This window comes from Strix uralensis, chromosome 5 (genome assembly GCF_047716275.1).
Source record: "Strix uralensis isolate ZFMK-TIS-50842 chromosome 5, bStrUra1, whole genome shotgun sequence".
In the NCBI taxonomy this organism is placed as follows: Eukaryota; Metazoa; Chordata; class Aves; order Strigiformes; family Strigidae; genus Strix; species Strix uralensis.
This window is the reverse complement of record NC_133976.1, coordinates 73293793-73319029: the sequence shown is the minus strand read 5'-3', so window position 1 is coordinate 73319029 and position 25237 is coordinate 73293793. Positions and strand designations below refer to the sequence as shown.

Sequence of the window (25237 nt, the reverse complement as noted above, 5' to 3'; positions counted from 1 at the left end):
GTCAGGAAGAACTGCAACTGTAGTACACTGGATATATGCTGACTGGGGAGAAGGATCACATCATACAATTTTATGCATGAGGATTTTAGTACAGAACAGAAATTACCACCTAACAAAGACGAATGTGAAGTCAATCAAATGATTAGCAGTAATTTGTGGTCATGCAACAAATAAATCCTGTCTCGGTGACCATGAATACAGTGGGTTAATATAGTGGGATAATATAGGAGAAGCACAGTTGGCCTTGAAAAGAGTCCTCACTTCATATTTAGATAAACATTTGTTTTCTTCTCTGCAAGACAGGAGTATTAAGACAATAATGGAGAAGTACTAACACACTGAACAAAGATCTGATTACCAGGGATAAGATAGGCATGGAGTGATACATCTCTACTCCCCTAAGAGTGGCAGACATGCTTACAATTTAGTCTGAATGTGAACAAGTCAGATGGACTGATCCCTGGGGTCTACCTTTATATTACAAAAATCAGTGTCTGCAATACAGCTACTTCCAGTATTCGCTAGGGCTAAAATACTAGTTAGCATTAGTTATAATCTATTATTAAGCTTGATGCAGGAGACACACTGTTAAGTCTATAATGTAATGATGGTGCCAAATTAATATGTTTGACATAAATCCAAGTACTTCATTTCACTCAAGTATCTGTGAAAAGAGGAGATGTAAAAAGATTTGGGTTTAAGTATTACTTCAAGAATATATTTATCACAGTTCTTATGTAAAATGCCTTGGAGATACTCAGAAGCTGTCTGGAAATAGTCTGGGCAACTGGCTGTAGGTGGCACTGCTTGAGCAGGGAGGTTGGACCAGCTGACCTCCAGAGGTCTCTTCCAACCTAACCGTCCTGTGATTCTATGAAAAGACAATAGAGAAGGTAGAATTTGCAGCAGTTACCTACCTTTAACCTGCTTTAGAAACATTAAGGGTTAGTTTGGTTGTACAGAATGATGCATAAAGCAGTCCAATGCCATTTGCTTTACAAAGGTCAGTGCTTTAGATTGAGTATTTCCCTTCCTTTTGTGTTCTGGCCCAAGAAGAGCTTTTCAAAACTAAAGGTGCTATTTCACAATCAGCTCACCTAAGTCCACACTGCCACTAAAAGGAACAGTCCATCTTCCTTAGGTGGCTGGCACTGACAACTGGATCAAAATTCACCTGGCTGAAAATCAGCTCCATCAAAACTAAACAAAACATCATTCCAGCCAGATCTCTGATCCAGTTGACGGTGTGACTACACCAATGCTGATCCTGTGCAAAGTAGGGATGTGAACGTGCAGTCAAGGAGCTGATGGAGAAGAAAATGGAACAAGCCTTTATGGTATCAGCATAAACTGAAATCAGCTTAAATGCATAGCTTCATGGTTGATTTAAGATGCTGTAATTGTCTTTTCCTCTATTTCAGTAACAATACTTGGCAGTTACTAATTCTGTTACTCTAAAACTACACTTTAGGTTATAGAATCTATGTGATAACATAGCACAGGTGTATTATGTGAGGGGATAATTAATTACTCTGTTCTAAAAGGTACATTGTGTTTATATATTGGTGGATGCTCAGATTTATTTTCTAGTCAGCATTTAGCAGTGTCAGAGAAGAAAGAAATATCTCAAGTGAATCAATATGGGTTTCAAAAATGTTTTTAGAAATCACTTTTTTACTTAATTAAAGATTTTAATTTTCATTGTTATTCCCCAAACCACAGTCAAAGTGAGAATGTCAGACAACCTCCAAGCCTTAAAAACTGAGGCACTACCACAAACATGCCAGCATGCAGGTAGGCAATCAAAACTACTACATTTGTTCAATTAATGTATGTTGATCAAGCTCTAAGAAAAAACCTGTTGCAGCCATGAAAAGGTTTGCCTTATCTGTACCTATATATACAACACCAATAATGAAGTCAGTAGGACTACAACAGCAATATTGAAAGAATATCCTTAAATTTTGTTAAACTTAAACAATAAACTCACTAGATATAACTTTACAATTCTACACACGAGTTAATTCCATTTGTATTTGAGAAGCCCTACTTACCCACAGCCCAGCTGTGTGTTGTTCCTCCAGCTAACAAACAAATTCCCACATGCTTCCACCTGCCTCTCCACATACTGCCATTTCAGCATTTCCTTTCTCCCAGGCGAGAAAAGAGCTTCTTCTGAACAACCACATCATCTACTAAATGAAATTACTTCCTCTACTCAGTGTTGTCTCGGAATCAAACTTGGGTTATTTATAAACATCAATGGACTAAATCACCACAACCAAACTCCCACATTTTTGCCATTTGATCTGCTGTGAAATCTCATTTCAGGTTACATAGGCAAAAGCTGTGTCTCAGACCCAGAGAAATTACCTCCCCAAAAGTTGGAAAAGCCTCCATGGAACTTTGGGGTCAAAGGACCAAAACCTATTATATGATTCGGAAACAATATGTGAAAAAAAATTTAATACCAATGACAAACAGTATTTATTGGTATAAATGGTCAGCAACCGCCTTGAATTCAGTTTTCCAGGAAAAATGAAGAGGTGGGGTGAGAGGAAGGGTTAACACCGAGCTTATGAATTATTATCACTGTTCTCTGAACTGCTCAGCTAAGAACAAACTTCATTATGTGCAAGGTAACTGGAAAATACGCCATAGAAAATTATTCTATGCTTTTGACACCCACTCCTTTCCAACACACAAGATATATGCAGAATGGGCTCTTTTCTCTGCTTTCCAAAAATTTTTTATGATTTTCAGAATAATGGAACAATACCCTTTATTAGTTGGCATCATAAATAAACTACTTTTTCAGTTAACACAGCCTGTCTTCTGTATCATTTCAAATAAAACATCCTTTTCCCTCTGAAGGAGTGGGCAAGTCTTACTAGCTTCTCATCCATTTCTTAGGCTTCACTTTTAAAACAATGACTATCCCAGAAAGGCAAAATATTTTCCAAGTTCATGCGATACTAGCCACTAATGCTTACTTAATCCTATGTCTAGGACCTGAATAGAGACCTCAATCAAACTTGAAAAAATGTTGAAAACTGTTGAAAACTGTTGAAATTGTCTTATCTAGAAATAAACAAAAATAGTTTTAACACCACTGAGCTTGGTTATGTCATACTCTTCTGAATAAGTACCAATCATGGTTTTCTTAAATAGTTTAATAAAGGCAACATAATTAAAGTCAAAGCAATTATGTTGAACCTGTACTTTGCTTGAAGCTTATTGCTCTTATTTCAGACCTTGAGGATTCCCTGGTTTTTTAAGTAATGAAAATTGGTCTTTAAGCCTCACTACAAATTATAACTACACCAGCCAATCACAAAGATATTTTTGTGAGCACAGTTCTCTCTAGTAAGTCTCTTGCTGGTTATGCCCAATGTACTTTTCTCTTGACAGAGCTAAGCCCCTTCAGGCCCATTTCAAATGTAAATCATAAAAGGGCAAGGTGCATGCATAACCTCTTACCAGGTGTTCCTCTGCCCCTGTTACTTTCATGAGGCAACTTAAAGTTTGTTAACTGGGCTCTACACAGGGATGGAGTTTGCCTTTCATCCAGCAGCACAAAATTTACATCTGTAAGTAGCAGAACACGATTCAATCTTCGCCTCCACCTAGCAGGACCAAATTCACATTTCCCACACCTTGGCAGGTTGGTTGGATGAGTTTCCAACCTACAGGATGACTACAGCCAATGATATAGAAGTTCCTTATATTTGCTTCGCAAAGTAGTCCTGTTGTTGCAGTCTCAGGATAATGCAACGTACCTATTGCTATACTGGTGAGTCTGGGAACCTTGCTGCAGGCAGCTCTTTTCATCTCTCCCTGTTGATGCTCTTCCATTTTGCATGAAATATTTAAAGATTCAGTAGGACTGACAGAAAGTACTAAAGAGAGCACAGCTTCTTACTCTAATTGGTAGAACACATAAGAACAGAAAGACCTGAATAGCAATACTTCCAATTAACTTAAATGTTTATTATCTTACCATTCCAAAGGAAGTGGGAGATGTGCATTTTAACAGACAGAAAAAGGAATTTAATTGATACTCTACAGCCAAGACCTGTATTCTAACCCTACATCTTAGATCAGAAGGAGGCAGCCATTGCTCCTAGCATGATTTTGAAAGAAAGGATTAAATTGTGACATACTTTTTAAATAAAGGATTTCCACACTCATCTTTGCAAGACAGAGCTTGATCTACCAAGCTACAGTGTTTGATTCCAACACACATTTATCTGTTTGGTTTTGGTTGCCTGATTTAGGCTATTCACACTGCAGATACTGTCTTTGCAACTATCGTAATCAGATACATAACTCATCCCATACTTTATTCAAGAAGCCTAAATGCATAAATTAGAACTGTGGGCTCTGCAACACAGGTGAGGCAGCTAGGCATGAACACTTCTGTAAAGTTCTCCTTAATCTCCTGGATTTAAATTCTAAGTAGGTTAACCAGGAAAATTAATTTTTGGAATACCATGAAAAATTCAGTATGTTTAAGAGATGTCTGTCAACAATCAGCAAAACGGAAGAGAGGAACCTACTCTTTCCCAGCAACAAGGGAAAACATAACATGCAAATATATGACACCGTGTCACAGAAACGTGTCACAATGAGGTGGGAAGCATTGTTACATTCTGCAAAACTCAACGACTTAAAAAAAATTCTCCTCTTACACTGGGAGAACACTGAACACTCTCATATTCATAAGCAATAGAATATGAGCAAGGACAGGGAGAAAAAGAGAAGTCCTACTAGAATACTTAAGTGCTGTGTTAGAAAAGCTTCAGCCTGGGGGATAAAGGCTCAAGCTCTTACTCATCATCTTCATACATCCTGAATCAGGCTCTAGTCAGTATGCAATAAGCTGTTCTTGGGTGGTTCTCTAACAAGATATTCTTACAGAAGGGACTGAGATTCTGCTTTGTACAAATACCTGAATATTGACTGACTTGGGAATTTAAACCTACATCTCTCACATCCCAGTGAAATAAAGGGAGGATGTATCTTGGCTCAAGATCTTTGAATTAGCCAAGAAACCCCTTAGCATCTCCCACACTCTAGTGAGCACCCCTGACCAAATCTATTTCCAGCTCAGGGGTTGATCTCATCTCACTCTTTTCTAATTTTTAATCAGAAATTCCACTCTGCAGTGAAGAAATATTTTCCCAACAAAAGTTTTGCTGAAATCAGCAGATTCAATAAAAATTTCTTGTAAAAATATTATTGACAAACTTAGCTACTGAAAATTTCCTGATTACTTCTACTGTTAACCCACAATGCCAGTACATCCTGTACTGAATGACAGCTTTATGATGTACATGTATTTGGCAGTTTTCTGCAAATCTGCTCAGTGATCAAGCTGTTCTTCATGTAGAAAACAGTAAGTGCTTGGAAAGGCATAGGACAGGTTTGCATTTTTTTATTACATATCACATATTTCTGTATTTATTTTTCAGGATCCAACCCAGGGATAAAGGAAAAATAAAAAAGAGACAGATGTAACTTGTTAATTGATCAAAACCTAGGTTTCTGAAGATGCCAGTTTACACCTAAGCCCTTCCAGGTCTGTAATAGATGTACCTGTAGTACCTACAAACAATGCCTTACTTTTGTCTTTAGCTCATCATGATTACAATGCTACTACTCTGGAAAAAAAAGATACAATAATTATGATGTATTTTATTTCAGAAAGACAATTCAGTAAGGTCTACCCTCAAATGTACATCACCAGAAACTGACAGAACTTAAAGGTGCTTTTCTTACCAGCAAATCTGCATGCACAATCGCAAACTTTTGCATTATGATGATTCCTCTCATGTTCTTTACAATAAAAGCATTTCAAACATTTGTAAGAGGATGAACCTCATTCAGCTCAAAAGAGATCACATGCCAAAGGCTCGAACAGGATTTGGTCACTATGGGAAATCATTCTCTCCCATTCTCAAAGAGTTAAAGTTTTGGCGGCGTTTCTGGGAAATAGATTCTGCTGAATGCACTGCAGAAGCAAAGGCCTGGCTGTCTGAGGGAGTCCCTGCTGACATTCAGCTGCAGCCCACGCAAAGAAACCGAAAAAAGGGCTAATGTCAGGTGTCCAGCAGGGCTGTGATGAAACAGAACTTGCTGATTCCAGAAATGCTACATATTCCCTGTAAGATGGATCAGTGGCTTCAAAACCCTTATTTAAATGGAAATGAATGGGTGATTTTTATAATGTTTAGCTTAGATACAAAGCACAGCTATGATTTTAATGGGATTTAATTTGTGAGAGTGAAAGAGACTTGTATTTTAAAGACAACCATACATTGCATTATCTCTGAGGCAGCAGAAGGGCAGGATGGTAAAAAAAAAATGCTATAAAGAGCTTAAGTTGTCAATAATACATTTGTCAGCTGAACTAGACTCACACAAAATGACTCATTTGGTTTAAGGGGGCAGTGTGCAGCAGCCTAATTCTTTCACCCCTGTCTGTACAAAAAAACCCCACAAGCAAACCGGCAGGAATGAATTTAAACTCCTAAAGTAAGCAGATCAGAAACAACCTAATAAACCTCTAGTCACAGAAGAACCAAAACTGCAATGCAATCACCTCATACTAAGTGTACAGGTACATCCATAAAAAAAGGCTGCAAGGTAAAACAGAAGAAATGCATGAAAGATTTTACTTATGGTAAACAGGAAGCAGCTTATCTTATAAAGAAAAAAAATAAGCTATTTCTATTTTCAAGGAATAAAGCATGTATATGAGCAGTTTCTATAGAACACCTGATGCACAGTAAAAACATAACTTAGTGTGAAGAAATCTGTGCACATTCCTGTGTGGTAAGAATAAAAATTCTGATCAAGCATAGGCAAACCTAGTAAACTGAAAAACATCAGCTTATCTATCAGTTTTTGAACTATGAATATAATTCTGATAGTTCTCCGGCTTCCTAAGGAAATTTGAGCTATGTGGCAGATACCAGAAATGGTCTAGTAGGCAACAGAATTCAAAGAAAAGTTATTTCTAAAGTCAAACTGGTTAGTCCCAGCTACCATGTTTTAAATTTCCAAAGGTACATCTACATTAGTAGTTTAGTGTGCTTCAAAAGCTTTTTCTCATGCAAATCTTCCTAGCATCTACATTTCACACACTTTTGAGTGTCAGGATGCTATGATCCCAGAGTGCAGAAACTGTCTTCTTTTAAGTGTCCCTCATCTTTCTTGTGAACAGGCGTTTTGGGATTAGGGCCAATGTTTAGAATTTCTCCTCAGAGTTGATAATTTCCATACTGATTTTAACCTTTATTTCCTGCTAGGCTGTCCAAATTGGGTTAGGATTACGCTATTTAAATATCATATTTATATACAAATCTGAGCTTTGATTATTTGTTCTTATGCTGCTAAAGAAACAAGAGTCCTTGCATATATGCAGTTTCACACACTGTAATAAGATAGTTCTTTACAATTTCTGTCTCCCCTGCCTGGCAAACACAAACTCCTTTTGTCACAAACCGTGTTGATAAAATGAATCCTCATGTAAGAGGTTTCTGTAAAAAAAAAAAAAAGCCAACACACAAACATCAGACTGATCTATATTCAGGCCAGCCATGATAGAATTTGTAGAATTTGATCTTACGCCATTTTGCATGTTTATACAACACACCCAATTTTATCCACAGTACAGATTACGTCTAAACGTTGCATCCACGGAATAGGTGCTTAAGTGCAAATTCAGCTTCTGTGAACCTCTCATCCCATGAAAGTAATTAGAAATTATTATAATACTTAAGGGAAGGACAATTTTAACATCTACATATGCATAAATGTCTAATCTTTTCAAATTAATAGCATCTATATGAAACATGACTGATTTTATTAATAGATTAGGAGCTTTTCTGTAAAAACATATTATTAGTCACCTCTGTTAGGGAGGTCAGCAAGTGTATCTTTCCATTAGCTGATGCAAAGAATCAATCCAAGATAAAAGGTGCTCTGCTACACAACCTTTGATCTTGTAGTGCAGTGTTTTCCAAGATATAAGCATACATCAACACTGTGCTCTAAAAAGGAAAAATGGCTGATGATTTATAATGAAAGAGTACTATACAAAAAAAATCGACACACAAAAGAGCTGTTGACTACTTTATCCACATCACACCCCCCTTGACAAGCCGTGTCGTCCTGTTCCCCCCCCAAATTTAAACCTTCTGTTATACTAGTTGGTTTGGAGAGATTACAGTATAAACCTCAATGCGCACATGCATGGGTTCCACAAGAATATTTTCACTGAAGTATTTTGAATAGCTCCATTGGTATGCATAAACCCTATACCTTTCATGTAAGGGTATAAAATATGGAGTAGGCCTGATCTTTAAAGCTTTTTGAATACTTCAAGCTTGTGACTGCTGAGGACTGAACAATCAACTACAAGGTAGGCTGTGATACATAAATTGATAATATTTCAAAGAACTAGTTTTAATATAAAACAGTAAGCTTTTCAATTTCTGTTTGCCTACAGCAATACAATACTTTGTTCTTCCTGACAATCTGGAACGCAGCATAGTGGCATCTTTCACCTGCAAGCAACAGTGGAAGATCTCATGAGCTAGCCAATGCTTGGAGACTATGGACTGATGACCACAGCAGTAAGTCTTCTTTCCAAACTTGTGCCTCCAGAAATTGAGTTACTGTCCAGGTAAGACATCAAGAGCCCAATATTCAGCTGCTCAGCTGAAGTGGTGAAGTATTTGCTAGCCCTTCAAACTGAACTATAAAACCTGGACAGTAGCCCACCAGCAATCTGAAAACACTGAAATTTACTGATGTTTTCTTTGTTGGCTTTTTTAAGACTCTTTCTTGAGCAAGAAAAGCATCAGATGACCAGATATGTCCATAAATGTGAGAAGACTGCATGAAGGACTTGATCCTGTCAAATAATAGAACACGTGACATTCAGGATCTTATAAACAACATATGGTTGTACTGTGACACATGGGAAGTTCTTGCCAATGGTGTCTTTGCACAATGTTCAACCAAGATAGGGAGATAACCAACAGCAAAAACCTAGTTGCTGCCTCTCAGCTACACAGACCATGTGTAGAATGAGGCTTTGCCAGCCTGCTTATAATCTTCCTTGTGCTGATTAGATGGTAACCTTGCAAGGCAAAAGTCATCTCAGGGAGGTGACTACAGAATGCAAAGGCCCTGTATGCCCAACACTTCATCCCACTGTTTTAGCAGAAGATGGGGCCAATTTGGCTATGTCATAGTAATACTTTCATTCTTGCTTTACTTATTCATAATCTCTCCAATATGCATTCCTAACTGCTATCTATCCCAAACACAATTGTAAACATTGCACCTTCTCACATTTGATGTATCATCAGTTCTTCAGGAAAAGTAAACCAAGTTTCCTGGAAAAGCATTTGAACATGGTTTTCTTGTTTTAAGTCACAGTAAGGAACAACTGCTGACTTTCATACTCAAATAGCCCAAAATCCAAAAGGCCTAAAATGATACATCATCAGCCACTGTAGAGGACTGTAATTTGTGCATTGCTATATACAGAAAAAAACCCTCATTCATTGTCCCTTCTTGAAGCAGGAAGTATGGGCTTTTTTAGAGTTATCAATGCACAGCAGTCAGCCACAAGGGGAGCAATCATTTTAAGACTATCTTGCAAGATTTGGGCTTGAAGTTCTCACAAGCAAGTCAAGTTCTTGCCAAATGGAAGGTATGTATCCCTTCCATCTTCATAACTTTTCTCATTTTCTTTGAAATGCAAGGAGCAAGAAAATAGAAATCAATTTTTAACAAAATTTACAATAGCAGCAACTGTCAGTGAGACTCAGCTAAACCTTTTCAAACCTGTGACTTGTTGACATGATACATGTTATCTTCTCAGCTCTCTGCCATGAAACACTGGCTACACTCACAAAGGAACAGTCTTGAAATTATTTTTTTTTCTGGATACATCAAGTCTCTTATGCTGAGTATAGTTTTGGGAACACAGGCAGATCAAATGCATTACTGGAATTTCAGGATAAATTTAGAATATGGCTGCAGTAATCATTGTCCCTGTGAAAGAACATATAAAAAAACCTCTGATCAAAATGTTCTGGCACTTACACTCCTGCTGAAATGACGGCAGCACCTTTGACGGCAAAGCAGAACACAGCACATTACACCAAGTTCTAAAGGAGCTTTCTGTGACCTTTAAGAGGCAACACAATACCCCCCTGAGGGAGTTCAAGAGATAAGTGACAGGAAAGCATGAAGAGGAACTTGGATAGCTCTGGAAACGAGGAGGCCTAGCTCAACCTATCTGAATAGGAGGCATTCAAATTTCTGCTAGATGTGCCGTGATAGTGATAGATGCTAGGCTCACGTGCTGCTCTGGAAGTACAAAGTCAAGGATTTTCATTACAAAAATCTTTACTCGATCCTAGAATGTGATGAAAATACCTAAACAGAAAAGTTTTTCCATTCATAAGAGTGATTCTTCCCCACAGACATCTTTCTGCTAGGTACGAGTATTTTCAAAGCAAGAGGTAACTTCCTCTGGCAGCAGTGCTCAGTCACCCAACACTCAAACCATCAGGTGCAGTAAACTGGCTCCTTAGTATGCATCAGAAATGCCTCCGATCAGAATGTGAATCAGGCAAGCTAAAATGGGTATCTGCAATAGGGCTCACAACTAGAATGACTTTTGTTGGTGAAAAGCTTTAATACTGTCCTGTCTAATCTTGCACATCACTCTAGGAATCAAGGGAAGACATAGAAGTACATAAAGGAGATCTGAGTTCATTGTAATAAATATAAAACTATCTAACACATAATAGTCTTGCATTTCCCATGGATTAAAATGGACATTTGGTATAGACTGTGTTGGTAAAATAATTTAGAGTAAATGTCTCACTGGACAAATACTGGCTCTTAATAAAACTTTTCATGAACTACTTACTCATGAATCATTACTACATAGTCATTCAAGCAGTATGTCATGCTGTTAGGCTTCTTGCAGAGCAGTGACTGAACTCCCTTCCTTTTTTATATACCAGACTGAGAATACATAACTGTTCAAGATCTGAAAAAATAGAGATAAAATGGATAGAAATGCTGTACAATAGAGTCTCCTGGTTCTAGTTCAAATGCATTTATGCAAATCATGCTGTAAACAAGTGCTCTACATTTAAAAATTATTCAGAGAAGCATCTTCATCTATTGATACATCTGTATGAACAACTGTGGAGACAGAAAGGAGAATGGAATTCCCTGTTGTGAGTTTGAGATGTCAATCCACCAACTCTAGGCAAGAGCTTAAGCATGGCACAAGTATCTGCACACAGATATTAATCTCAGAGCTACTCATTTTATAAGAGTCTGTTAATTCAAAACTAAAAAAAAAAAAATAATAATTGTAAAGGGCTTGCAGCATTGAAAACCTGGAAAGCTTATTTGTCTAGTGTTAAGCATTTTATTTCATTGAAACAGTACAAGGTGGCTTCTGAAGCCCAAAATTCTTATCTGTTGGATATGTTCTGGGACCTAGAAAGAACTAGGGAAGGAACTCCCTCCTTTTAATCCATCTCAGTGCAAGGCTGAAGGGCCAATGGTGATACTTATTTAAATGCAAAGTTTAAGGCACACTTCAGAACAACTTGCTGTGCTTTCCCTGAGAAATAATCCCATATGCTTCCCCTTTCCCCACACTACTTTCCTTGTAGCTTTTGCAGACACTACTCATTAGTCAGGAGACAGACTAAAAGTTAAATAAAAGTTAAACACAGCAGAGTTTACCTCTTTTTTCACTCGAATGCCTAGATGAGCTTTACTAGACAGAAGACTTGCACATCTAATCAACACAGAAACCCTGAACATATTACTAAGAATCCACCATAATCCTTGCATTTTTTTTTAGATTTCACCTAACATTAACATATTACCAAAATTAAGTGTCCCAAATTTTTCAAGATTCATAGATGTTTCTCCCCTCTGATCAGACCCCCAACAGGACCTAATAGGAGAAACCTCAGATTTCCTCATAGTCCCATTAATGCAGCTGGACTCCATACGTATAATTTCCAATAGCTATTCCTGACTAATGAGCACTGACCAGATATGTATTTATGCTTTCAGGGCTGTTGGTACTGGTGTTGGGGGAAAACTGGGTTTTGTTTTGATCTTTTTATAAACTTCTCTTTACAAACACACTTTTCTTGGAGAACGAGATATTAGAGAACCACCTTTGTTTGCTACTGAAAGCAGACATCTATTTGTCTCCTTGTTCTGCCACAGGCTAACTGATTGCTGTTTACACCTGTATCCCCTAACAAAAAATTTTAGAATATCTTCCTAAACCGACAACTGCATACATAATAGCTAGCATCAGTGACAAACTCCAACTGACAGGAAGGCAAAAAGCTAATCTATGTATTTTTAGGATTTTCTTCTCATCAGTCCCTAGCTATTATATAGAGGTAGGCAGTAAAGCTGGATGAAAAATCCTTCCTCAGAAAACACATTTCTCTCATCAGCTTCCAGAATAGCAGGGCTAACGCCATAGAGGCGGCAGTGCTGAACCTAGAAAATTTCACTTTGGTGTCTAGGATGAAATCCCCAGAAACTCATTCTCAGAAAAGCAGAAACTATACATTAGTCCAACAAATGGAAAACAGAAATCCTTCATGCCCCCAACTCTGTCTCTCTGTTTCCAGCTATGCACACAAAAGATTTCTAGAATTTTATCTTTTTTCTAACATTTATTTCAATTTATCTGATTTTCACAGAAGAACATCTCTTAGGTCTGTACTTCAAATTTCACAGATTATGAACCTTAGTCATATAAATGTTTTTAACCCATCTGCATCGCTACATCACAAAATAAAAGCCACTTTTAAAGTTTTGTATTCCACTGCAGGCATGGTTTTGTGGTTGGGTTTTTTGGTCACAGTTAGTAATTTGTTCATTTTTTTATTCTGATTTTGTTTCTGAGAAAACCTCATTAAAAATCCCAATATGCAACATTCAATAAATGTAAAAGGATATCTGGTAACATGATATACTACTCTAAAAATAAAACCCCATTATTTGATTAGTTTTACAAGGAAAGGTCAGAGTAGCTCCTCTTGATTAACCTACCACAAACAATTCAAGAAAAAAAAAATCAGTAGCAATTTAACTGTTTTAAGTGATAGCAGTTGAAAAAATAGCCAGTTATTAAATAGTTTCAAATGGTATAGTATACAAAATAGGTGAAAAAAAGCTTTTAAAAAAAATCACTACTTGCACTAGTGAAGTGTTTTATAAACTCAAACTGCAGCTACAGTCAGAAGAATGGAATATATAATAGGGGACTAAAATCATACACATGTAACTTTTCCTTAGGAAAGATTAAACTAAAATATTTTTTAAAAAAGCTCTGGGGAACAGCTAAGCAAATGATGGAATCACATTTCTGTTAGTCAAAAATCATGATCATATCACTTTCCCACCGTTGCTTTCCTTGAATCTAGATTATCAGTCCTTCAGGCAGCAACTGTCATTTTGATGTATGTGCTGGTATAACAACCAGAATAATACAACACCAACCCTTAAACACAACCACAATATAAATAGTGAATCAAACTGTTAAAGCAGAAAAGGATTGAAAGCAATAAATAATGAACGAATATAGGCTTTCATGAAAGCATTACCACTCTCATGGTCTAAAGGTCTGAGCACAAGATTTGTATGGAGAGGTGGTAACTACGAGCTGATAAACAAAAACCAGCTTTCAGCACACTAGTCCTTCTTTAGGCTTTGCTGCTTTTGTATTAAATCTTTGAAGTTATATAGAAGCAAATAATAAATACAGTGAATTAATCTTGATTATGTACTTTTAAAACAACATTTTATCTAATCTATGATTTTTAGAATTCAGTACTGGTTTACTGCATATATTTTTTCCCATGTCATGCCCACAGCTATCTCCTCACTATCACACATACAATGCTATCTCACAGGAGCTAGTTACTATAATGAACTCCCTCCAAAATATTCCTCCCCACCCTTATCTACAGCTACCAGCCAGAATTTTTTCTACTGAAACTGAGTAGCATTACTCAGTGCAAAATTTCTCAATTGGTTCTCAACTTGAAAGTTCCTGCTTCTGTTCCTTTTCCTCCCATAAAAAAGAAGTTTTGAGTCCAAAAGTTTGTTTGCTCTTCTCTTGGCTACATCATTTAATCTAGCAAGACATTTTATTTCTCTACAAGCCTTGCTGTGGTAATCAGCCTCTCCTTAGAGATGTTTTTTCCCCTCAACAAAGGGGAAAGTATTGCCATACAGTTGATCAGAATATTTTATTGTACCCTGCTCTGGTTTTGGCTGGGGTAAAGTTAATTTTCTTCATAGTAGCTAGTATGGGGCTATGGTTCGGATTTGTGCTGGAAACAGTGTTGATAACACAGGAATATTTTTGTTATTGCTGAGTAATGCTTACATAGTCAAGGTCTTTTCTGCTCCTCACACCACCCCACCAGCGAGCAGGCTGGGGGGGTGCACAAGAAGTTGAGAGGGGACACAGCCAGGACAGCTGACCCCAACTGACCAAAGGGATATCCCAGACCATATGATGTCATGCTCAGCATATAAAGCTAGGGGAAGAAGGAGGAAGGGGGGGACATTTGGAGAGATGACGTTTGTCTTCTCAAGTAACTGTTACATGTGATGGAGCCCTGCTTTCCTGGAGATGGCTGAACACCTGCCTACTGACGGGAAGCAGTGAATGAATTTCCTTGTTTTGCTTTGCTTGTGCGCATGGCTTTTGCTTTACTTGTGAGTTTTCTCACTTTTACTCTTCCAGTTCTCTCCCCATCCCACCAGGGGGGCAGTAAGAGAGCAGCTGTGTGGGGCTTAGTTGCCAGCTGGGGTTAAACCACGACATACCCTGAAAAAGTTGTATTATGGTAACACAGATGTGAGTAGTACAACTTCATGACAATCTCTAGCATCTATTTTAAAGTAAATACAATAGGTTCAAGGCTGTTGCTAATATGAGGTTTCTTTCCGAGTTCTCTTCTGAAAAATAAAAAATGTCCTTGAAACAAATTTGTCTAATACTCATATAATAATGAAGTAGCATTTAGGCATAACAGCACCTAAACACTAAACATACCTTAATTTTCCCAGAAGACAGCCTGATAGCCTTACTGGAACATTAGATGATTTATTTTGAGGAACAATTTAACCCTCAAAATCTATTTGCATCATTCATTCTCCTTGCAGCAGAAGCTATCCATGACTCACCGTTGACACCAGGCAGTGGCATGATACAATAACCTTCCTGTGCTTCTCAACTGTTAGGACTGGCAGTGACTCACCAGTAACTTCATTCAGGCCAAGATTTCCCGTGATGCAGGCTTCTGTGCACACCACTTCAGCAGCCTTGCTTACACTCTCAGTTTCACATACCCAACATCTACAGCCACGTAATAAAGATGATACCCCATCCCTTATCTCTATTACATAAGAGCAACTGTATTTATTCAACCCAGACAAAGGCTTTGGCTACATTCTAACACTACTAAAACAAATGGAAAATGTGACTCAAATCTTCAAAAAGACTAAGACATTTATGGATTCTCTTACTTCTCTCCTTCCCCACAGCAAAATCTGTATTAGGGACCATATTTCAAAAGATAAACACTTTTCTTAGCCAACTGCAATTTAAGGTTTTCAGTGAAAAGTTTCAAGGAGTTTCAACTTTTTATTGGTTTGTCTGCTCTAAAGACATTAACAGGAATATATCATGGAATAAAATTATCCAAAGTCTGACAGAAAAATTCCCTTTATTTCTTACACAAAATAAAAGCAAGAACCTTGACAGCCTCACAACCAACAGGTGGTTGATTTAGTTATGCAAGATAAATAGGTAACAGCTGAGTAATGAATCCAAAGCTGAGCCAATGACTCCAATTGATCCACTGAATCCATTTATTCACTTCCATAGCAGAGCTCAGAAGGCAACACTAAAATTTATGAAGAAAGCATTTCTTTTCTCAAGATACAAATAATAAAACTGGAAATAACTTAAAAATAAAGCCATTTTCTATAAATTAGTGTAGAAAAAACCACATTGGCACAGGATGATTTAGTAAAAAAAATTAAGTTTAGAAATTAAAAAATTTAAAAGATGTATTTGACAAAAATGTGAAACTTTGGAAGCAGTTGTCTCACATGAGAAAAGGTATTTCAATATCCTCAGTTCCTGCTTACCTACCAAACCTTAAGAAAAAATGTCCTACATCTGTATGTTTCAGCTTCATCGTATATTTTAGAAGCATTTGTAAAATAAGCACATTTTCCATGTATAAGCAGTATTTCTCAGTGGCAAGACTGGCTATAACTCAAAGGAACAAAAACGTAGAGAAAAAGCCAAAGGTTTAGAAGACAGTTTCTGGATTTCAGTATCAACATCAGCTCTAGAAAACACAGATAAAGCTCCTTAAAAAAAAAAAAAAAAAAAAATATTCTCTTATGGGGAGTACTGAAAGAAGTTCCTGTGTAGGTCCAGAAAGGATGAAAATCATATTTCCAATTTACCTCTTTTTTAAAGGATCTTGATTATTATGGGAAAAAAAACCAAGAAACATTAGCCTCACACTGGACTTCCCAATTCTGGCTGGTATAGAAGCTTCCCTGAAGAAATCTCCTCAGCCTTAGTCCCTACCACTCTCGCACAGGAGATTTCGGTAACCCCTCTTTTACTTACAATGAGTCTAGTAACTACACATGTGGTCAGTAAGAACAAAGACAGCCAGATCATATGTTTCCATCTATTTACAGGAGAATATCCAAGAAAACTGCCTATAGGCAGTTTAAGAGTAGAAACATCATAATTCTCGAAGCTGAACCCCCAGCTGAGTGTCTGATGAATATAAAGACACAGTGTGTTCAAAATTCCTCTACCTGATCCTGTTTTGTCAGGGGAGAAGCTATTCCTTGCCAGGAAAACTGTATCAATACTAAAATGTTTATTTAATAGCTACGCCTTTTACTAGTGGGAAATTTCTTACACTCCTTGCCAACACAGCTCTGCATGTAAAGTTTAAGAGATGACTAATCACTATTAGCAATTTTTTGCACTGAAGCACTGTCTAAAGCACTCAAGGCAGAGACTGTTAACCCTAACAGAACCTTGTAAGTATATGCCCAATCCCTCCATTTCTACCACTTGTTTTATGAAGGACCTCCACACTCCTCCAAGCCACCACTTTCTCCTCAACTACATGGATATCCTATTATAAAGAGATACTGTAAAAATAAGATAAGGGCTCCACAGAAGTAGGTAAGACATACAGGAGGTGAACATAAATACAGACTGAATGTTTCAAATACTCTCCATTTATAACGTTCCTGTTTTCTTTAAATGATTGTCCATACGTATCATCACACTACAGGTGACTGCATGCAGTACCTGCATATTGAATGGATTACCAGAAAACCCAAAGACTGTGGATAGTTAAAGCTTTTCTGCTGACCGGACACTTCAATTAGTGGCATGCTTAACAAATGTATTAATTGAAGTCCACTTGCAGCTCTGTGGGTCTCCCAAAGAATAATTTCTCTGAAATGCTACAGAGAGAGTTTGTTCCCAGACTAGAAATTTCCCCCTCTGCTCTGTTACAACACATCCTAGTGACCCAAAACAGACTCTGAGGAGAAACAGTCAAACCCAGAATCTTCCAGTTCAGTTAGGGAAACAACAACCAAAAAACCCGCATGTTTTCAAAAAGGCCAAGTTATATATAAATAAGATGATGAAGCTCATTAGAAGGTAGTCTGTATAATGCTGTCTCTGGTAAGGATGAATTGGATATTACGAAAACAGGCAAAGGACAATCCTCCACAAAAAAAATACAACTCAGACCACATGGGCTACAGGCTTCAGATATGTACGAAGTTCAACTGTATACTGAAGGAATAAGGCAGCGGAGAAAAGAGGATCAGTTCTCAAGTGCCTGAATTTCTACAGTCCTGCCTGCTAAGATAACAGCTATTAAGATAGCTACTCTTGTGGACAGATAAAGAGAGGAAGACAGATAAAGAGAGGAAGACCATACCCTCAAATGGTTAGTCTATTGTTAATACTTGTTTCATGATCCACTGTGGTTCTGTGTCACTGACTGTGGTATCCATAAATCAATAGCACAAGACGACTTCTTTAGTAGAAAAATATCAAAGGTAATTTATTTACTCCAAGCCTACTGGTATTTCATAGCTGAATTCCACCTGGATGGTAATCAAGAGTCATTAATCAGCTACATTCATTTAGCATGATTTAGATATTTGTATCAAATACATTTGCTAATGAATAGATTGAATAAAAAAAAAAATAAAGTTCAGGGCATGGAGACGTTTACTAGGTGCTAAATCTCCAAAATGCATGTAGGGAGGAGTACCTCTTCCTGAGTCAATCAGCTGATCAACCAATCCAGAACAAGAGACAACATCTGGTCTAAAAAGCAACACTTACATCCTCAGGAAAATGAATGGTGCTCGCTTTAGTTAGAGCAGTAAAACTTCTTTAGAAGTTCTAAATACATTTCTGAATGAAAGAATCAAAGGGAAAATTTCAATCTGTCTGAACAGCACAGAAGACTTCAACAAGGCAATCAATTATAAAAACTAATGCTACACCAAGATGAATTTCTCCTTAATGCATGCAACCTGAGGCATCAGGTATGCAGAGACAAACTACCCAATGAAGCATATCTCATCAAGAGGTAGGTCTTCAATGTACCAGCTGGATGTTTTGGTGAAGGAGATGTGGGGTGGAAGAGCTTTGAGATTCAGTTTTGGCATACACAGATTAAGAAGGTTTCGCTTCTAATTCTGTGCGCTGCTCTTTCATAAGCCATTTATAACGGAACGAGGGCAGAGGAGGGCAACGAAGCTGGTGAAGGGCCTGGAGAACAAATCCTATGAGGAGAGATTGAGGGAGCTGGGACTGTTTAGCTTGAGGAAGAGAAGGCTGAGGGGAGACCTCATCACTCTCTACAGCTCCCTGAAAGGACATTGTAGAGAGGCTGGTGCTGGTCTCTTCTCACAGGTCATTAGTGACAGAACAAGAGGGAATGGCTTTAAACTGCAACAGGGGAAGTTCAGACTGGACATCAGGAAAAAATTTTTCACAGAAAGAGTGGTCAGACAGTGGAATAGGCTGCCCAGGGAGCTGGTGGAGTCACCATCCCTGGATGTGTTTAAGGGTCGTTTAGATGAGATGTTGGGGGATATGGTGTAGGGGAGAACTTGTAGAGTAGGGCTGATGGTTGGACTCGATGATCCCAAGGGTCTTTTCCAACCTGAATGATTCTGTGATTCTGTATTATTTCATATTTATTCACAACATTTATTTACTTTTAACAAAGCAGTTTTGAAGTGTGTCTTAGAGGTAGCTTAGTTACAGACCATTCCTCGCTTTTAAGGCTGTGACAAATTGGTAAACAGAACACTATTTTATGTACGAATTGAAGTTGCGTTCAACCCTTAGCACACTGTTCTGAGCATCCAAATGACAACTACTCTCACAGAACATGCAAGGCAGAGAGCTGGAAGAAAAATCTTCCAAGGAGCAGTGATAACAATGAAGGCTTCCAGCATGCAACACAGCAGTGAAGAACATACCTAAACAGACACTGAAATTTCCTGAGAGCTGGTCAGAAAGACTGTGAAAGAACAATTTTACACAAGAATGAAAGAAAACTGAAATCCTAAAATGGCTGTTAAAAGAACCTGGATGAAGCTAACAGGCTAATGTTCTTGAGATTGACTTTAAAATCATACAGAGAGGACTTTCTGTATAACAACAGACTTGCCTAGAAACCCAAAGACAACCTTGCCTCTTCATGTTACCACTAACATATGTATGCTTTCCTATCATTCATAAAGAAGAAAAAAGGAGCCTGTCTGGAATTCTGAGACAATCCTATAATCTTGAGCAAACACACTATAAGATGCAGATGTTCCACCTTTGGCCAGATTTCCTGCACTCCAAGTTCCTGAAAAGGAAAGCCGTTCATAAAAACAATAGTCAAGACATTGCATGAAGAGATCAAGGTTCCAAATATGTGAGTACCTCAGTCACGCCAATACAGCTGAAATCACATCAGACACAACCTGCATTACCTTCTGCAATGCCCTAGCGGCCTGAAGAAGACTGACATGTTATCTGGTCAGCCCCACAGAACAGAGAACTCCAGACAACCCTGGAAATAGACTTACTGTGGAACAGATGCCTGAAAGTTATTCTCCTGGATCTCAAAGAAGCTGATCTCAGGTCCTCCCTAAATGTCAAATGAAAAAACAAAAAAGCACCCAGTAACAGCATCCTGAATGCCTCAGCTGTGATGTATCACCTAAAATGTCTTATCATACAACTAGGATAGCCAGCGTTCCCTTCAAGCAGACTGCCAACCACTAGTTCCAATTATAGATGTGTCAGGAACTAGTGAATCTCCAAGTGTTATAAGAGGGGAAATTTGAATTCTCTTTATTTACTGAAACTGTTTTAGTCATGTTAGTCATCAACTGCAATTGATGCCTTATGACAGAGAGAAACCTATGGCATGTTTTCCAAACTCCTTGTGCCTTGAGAACATTTATGCAAGACAAGCATCTTCAGCAGACCAAAAGTCCCAAGTAATACGACCTGACTTGGCAGGAGATCATATTGACTCTGTCTTTGACACCAGTAAAAAGTAGTATCATTTTACAGGATGTACAATGTGATTTTGACTGTATAGTACTTCTGTAGACTGACAGGAGGGGTCCATTAAAGGGGAGGGTGAGAAAGAAGCAGGATGTTGTATTCGTGACTCTCAGTATCCAGCAGACAGGAATCCAAGATAAAGGCATTTCAGCCAGAAACATGACTAACCAGAAGTGACTTCTGAAGGGAGACAGAGATTGAGGCAAAATGAGTCATATGTTTCTCAACGAACACTCAAAACATGCCAATAAGAGAATGAAAACTGAGCATGTAACTGAGTTGTAACTGGCAGCCTGCATATAAAGATCATCAAAAGATGATAAACTGCAATGTCTTCCCAACATTTAAGAGGTTAAAACAGGAGACAAGGTTGGCTTCTCTATGCAGTAGGCTGCATAGCAATATCTCCCTATCTAAAACTGCTTCACAAGAGCAAGCCTTGAGCTTGGGCTTATTTATAAGGAGCTTTCTCAGCAGGGGAATCATCCAGGAGTGCTTTAAATTGATCCAATTGAAAGTAAGTATAAACAGGTCTGAAGAGCTTCATATGTTTTACAATCCTACACAAGATAATGCTAGAAGAGGGGCTTCCACCTCCACCCCTGACACATCACATCTCTTATGATCCATACTGATCCATCCAGACTTGTAAACCCAGTGAATTCCCTCTATTCACCAGTGCAACAAAATAATTCAAGGACAGATGTGAAAAAAATTTTGCTTCCATGTCAAGATTTAAACACACTGATCCACGCAAAGCCATATGGAAGCAAGAATATTCCACGGGGAAAAAGCCAGTTTCAGCATTGTCTGGTAAGGCACACAGTTTAAAGAAAATGTGCAGAATATGTCAGAGCACTATGGAGGGAGCAGAAGGCAGGTTTCTGCACAGACTTTGATGTAACTAGAGTCCACTGACCACTTGCCACAACAGATCCATCAAGTACTCTAAACAGACATGATAGAGGATACAGGCATCCCCCAAGTCCAGGACACACAAGAAAAATTGTCTTTATCATTTAATAAGGTCATCAACTCAGGCAGGAAAAGCTGACATAGACACAGAGTGATATATTCTCTGATCCGCTTCTTGGGCTTGGACGTGTACACGAAGAGATATGAGGGTTTTCAAAGACCCATGGCTGAAGCAGCAAGCTCACTACCCTAAGCATCAGGAACAGAAGGGGAGAAGGTTCAGCTGTCTGTAGAGACCTACAACCAAGCAGTTGTTTTCTACCTGTACAACACCTGTATCATATCACTTCATTCAAGATGATTGGAAGAAAAGATGTAAAAAGATAATAAGAGACTCAGGTGAAAGGATAATCCCAATGCTCCAGAGCAGAGGACAGTCTAGAAATAGAAGGCAGCTCACATGCAATGGGAAGCCACTATTTGGCAAAAGTAGCAGCTTTGTACTTTCTATCATCCTTCCTCTGTAGCAGCCATAAATGGAGCTGAAGTCTTTCAAGATGGAAGCGATCTTCTCTTGATGTCCTGGAAGCGAGCAAGTCTTGGGAACAAGACCGTATGGAGACTGCCAAAGGACTAACTTCATGCTAGACTCATCTACATGTTGAGGGAGAAATTAGAGTTGAATGTTTATGTAGATCTCAAGCATTCAAGATCACTCTGACTCAAGGTCAAAGTTGTGGATGTGTCCAGCAAATAATTAAGTAGTCTCTTCTCCTTTCCTTGAAAGGCATTAGACTTGAAGCCTTTGTAAACCAAACATTTCCTCAGGGATCTGGTCCTCCAAGAAAACATAAATATTTGGCACTCTTGCTGGGCAAGGGCATAATGGATGACATTTAAAATATCTCAGCTTCAGGAGATGAGACAGACACATGAAAGGAAAGCAAAGAGAAAGAATTGCTTAAAACCAGCTAAAAGGCATAAAAACAAAGTCTATGCAATGCAAGCTGTTGCTCAGCCCTGTGTCACTGAAGATACTGTGTCAGCTGTGTGCTTGAGATACACACTATCTATTTCTATACTTTACAGATCCATAAAAAATTTGATTGAAACCTACTCCACTTAAAGCAGGGCTAGTAGCAACATTAGATCAGGTCAGCTCCTCTCAAATATTTATCCCTGTGCCATAACTTCTGAATTAGCAACTTCATACATGTTTCAAGCCTTGACATATGCCAATAGAATTTTCCTTTTAGTTTGTTTGAATAGAAAATAACTTGCGCAAATCTGTGCATTTGTGCAAAGATTAACAAAAATTTCAGTCTCGCTCATATACACATGCAGTAATTCAAGCTAGAATTCCAAATCCTGTATGTACTGCATATATGTAATGATATTAACCAGTGTATCACTGTTCAGTAAGAACTGTTCAAAGCAATTGTAATAAAATAAAGCTTTATCCTACAGAACTGTATTACAAAAGCCTCTAACATAACAGAACTGCCTCCATCTTAAAAAAGCAAGAATTCTCACAGATCATAAAGAGTATGAAAGTAGCAAAATATTAGAATATTGAGTATTCAGATTCAGTTAATTTTCTACCTCTGTGTCTTTCACAATTTATCTTGATTAAAATTAAACCAATGCAAGAAAAAGGAGCAAAGATACTACATGTAAAAATGTTCATAAAACCCTAGCAACAGCAGTATCCAAGTCAAAAAAAACTAGAAAAAAATCAGTTAATAAAGATTTATGCTTTCTAGACACAATGCTGCACTTTTCACCAAAGATCAATAGTACCACATCTTCCAATACACCATCTCCTACTTTTGCAAAGGCCTCTGTACTCCCTCAGTCAACCTCATTTCCGTTTCTCTATCTGTTTGGAACACTGGCCAACTTCCATGCAATGGAAAACAGAAACCAGCTTAGCAAAAGACAGGTTTAACCAACCTAACAGGCAAGAACTGAAAAGAAAAAAAAACCAAACCACCATTAGCTTACTAGAATAATGATCAGCAATGTTGGGATTTGTAGGAACGTATGTGCCCATAAACAAGGCAGTGCAAAAGGAAAGCTATACAAGCTTTAACATTGAGAGTCAAATAATTTTAAAAGAAATCAAAGATCTTTGCTTTCCTTCAACCAACATTTTAGGCTTCTTGCTACAGATTAATATAATGTGCCTAAGACCTTGCTGCTCCGTCTCTCTCCTCCCAAACTGGTTTTCAAGAAACGCTTTTGTACAGCAAGTGAACCAACCGAGTTTGTATTGTGGCACGGTAGACTGACTTAAATGAATTCTAGCAGGCCAAGCTATACATGGCTATTTACAGCAGCTATGGAGGACAGCATACTTCATACCACTAACTTTTTTAAAAACCTTGCAGCCCAGATTAAGAGTGCAAATGGGATGAAACTGGTCTCAAGGCAGCTGCTTACTAATCAAGGGTGAATACTCTCTCTGCATAAATCCCACCAGGAAGTTAATTAGTAAGCAATAAGCAATTAAAAACACATACAAAATATTGTTCCATCCTGAGAAGGGTCCAACTCCCGCCATCACTGTGACCCTGAAGAAAAACACTGCTTTTTAAAAGTTTGGAACATTTCTTCTAAGACACTTTGTACCCAAGGAAGCTGATCTATCCAGTGAACGCACATTCATAGCAGTAATGGCTATGAGTAATGCCATGTAGATGAGGCATTTGTTACTATTTCCTTAGCCTTTTTACACAATCTATTGCTTTTCCTATATATCCCTTCTAACAGTTCTTTAACTCTTCACCTGTTTCTTACACACATATATAAGAACAAAACTCACATATATACATGAATAAATTTTTTTTTAAATTCAAATGAACAATACTCTTAGAAAAATTTTAATTCTAAGAAAATGATGTTCCAATGCATGTTATATTTCCAGTGCTTCTATTAGGCAGGTATAGCCCAGGCATTTTTTCTGAGCCAAGACAGAAATCAAAAACCTTAATTTCTCCTAACCTCATCCATGAGGCATGAAGCTTTACTTCTTCCACAGCTTATGCAAATGAAGCAGCAGTTAAAGAAATATTCCAGTTTTTCCATCAACAGAAATGACAAGAGGGCTTTGCTGGGACTCATTTGCTTATAATCACTAACTCATAATTACTGCATGTGTCAAGCTGATTCTGTGAGATTAAGTACTTGGTTGACAGGTTTCTTCTAGTATTATTTTTTATGTTTTTAAAAAAACCTCATAGCTTCAATTCTAACCCCAGCAAGCTAGTGCCTGAATTTCAGCAGCTGCATACTCCCCACCTACAAACACAAAAAACGACATTATCAGTTTCTTTGCATACAGATCTTCTGAAACTTAAGAGTTACTGAGGCTGCCTGGGATTACAGATGCCAGCTGAAAAGCCCACCGCTCAGACTGCCATTTAGCAAAATGCCCATACATTAGAAAGCAGAACAAAATTTAATTTCTTCATGAATTAATAATGCCATTCACAACCAAATCACAAAAACTCAGGGGAGACCACATGCCCTAAAGGCCTCATTCAAAAGCCACACACCTCAAAACATATCTCT

The 25237-nt window shown here is 37.9% G+C and overlaps 1 protein-coding gene across 10 annotated transcripts in view; it reads right to left on the bottom strand.

The window, feature by feature from the left end:
• The window catches only part of ERC1 (ELKS/RAB6-interacting/CAST family member 1), a 305039-nt gene that overhangs the window by 236864 nt on the left and 42938 nt on the right, over nucleotides 1–25237 (bottom strand). The gene's annotated exons all lie outside the window — the stretch shown is intronic.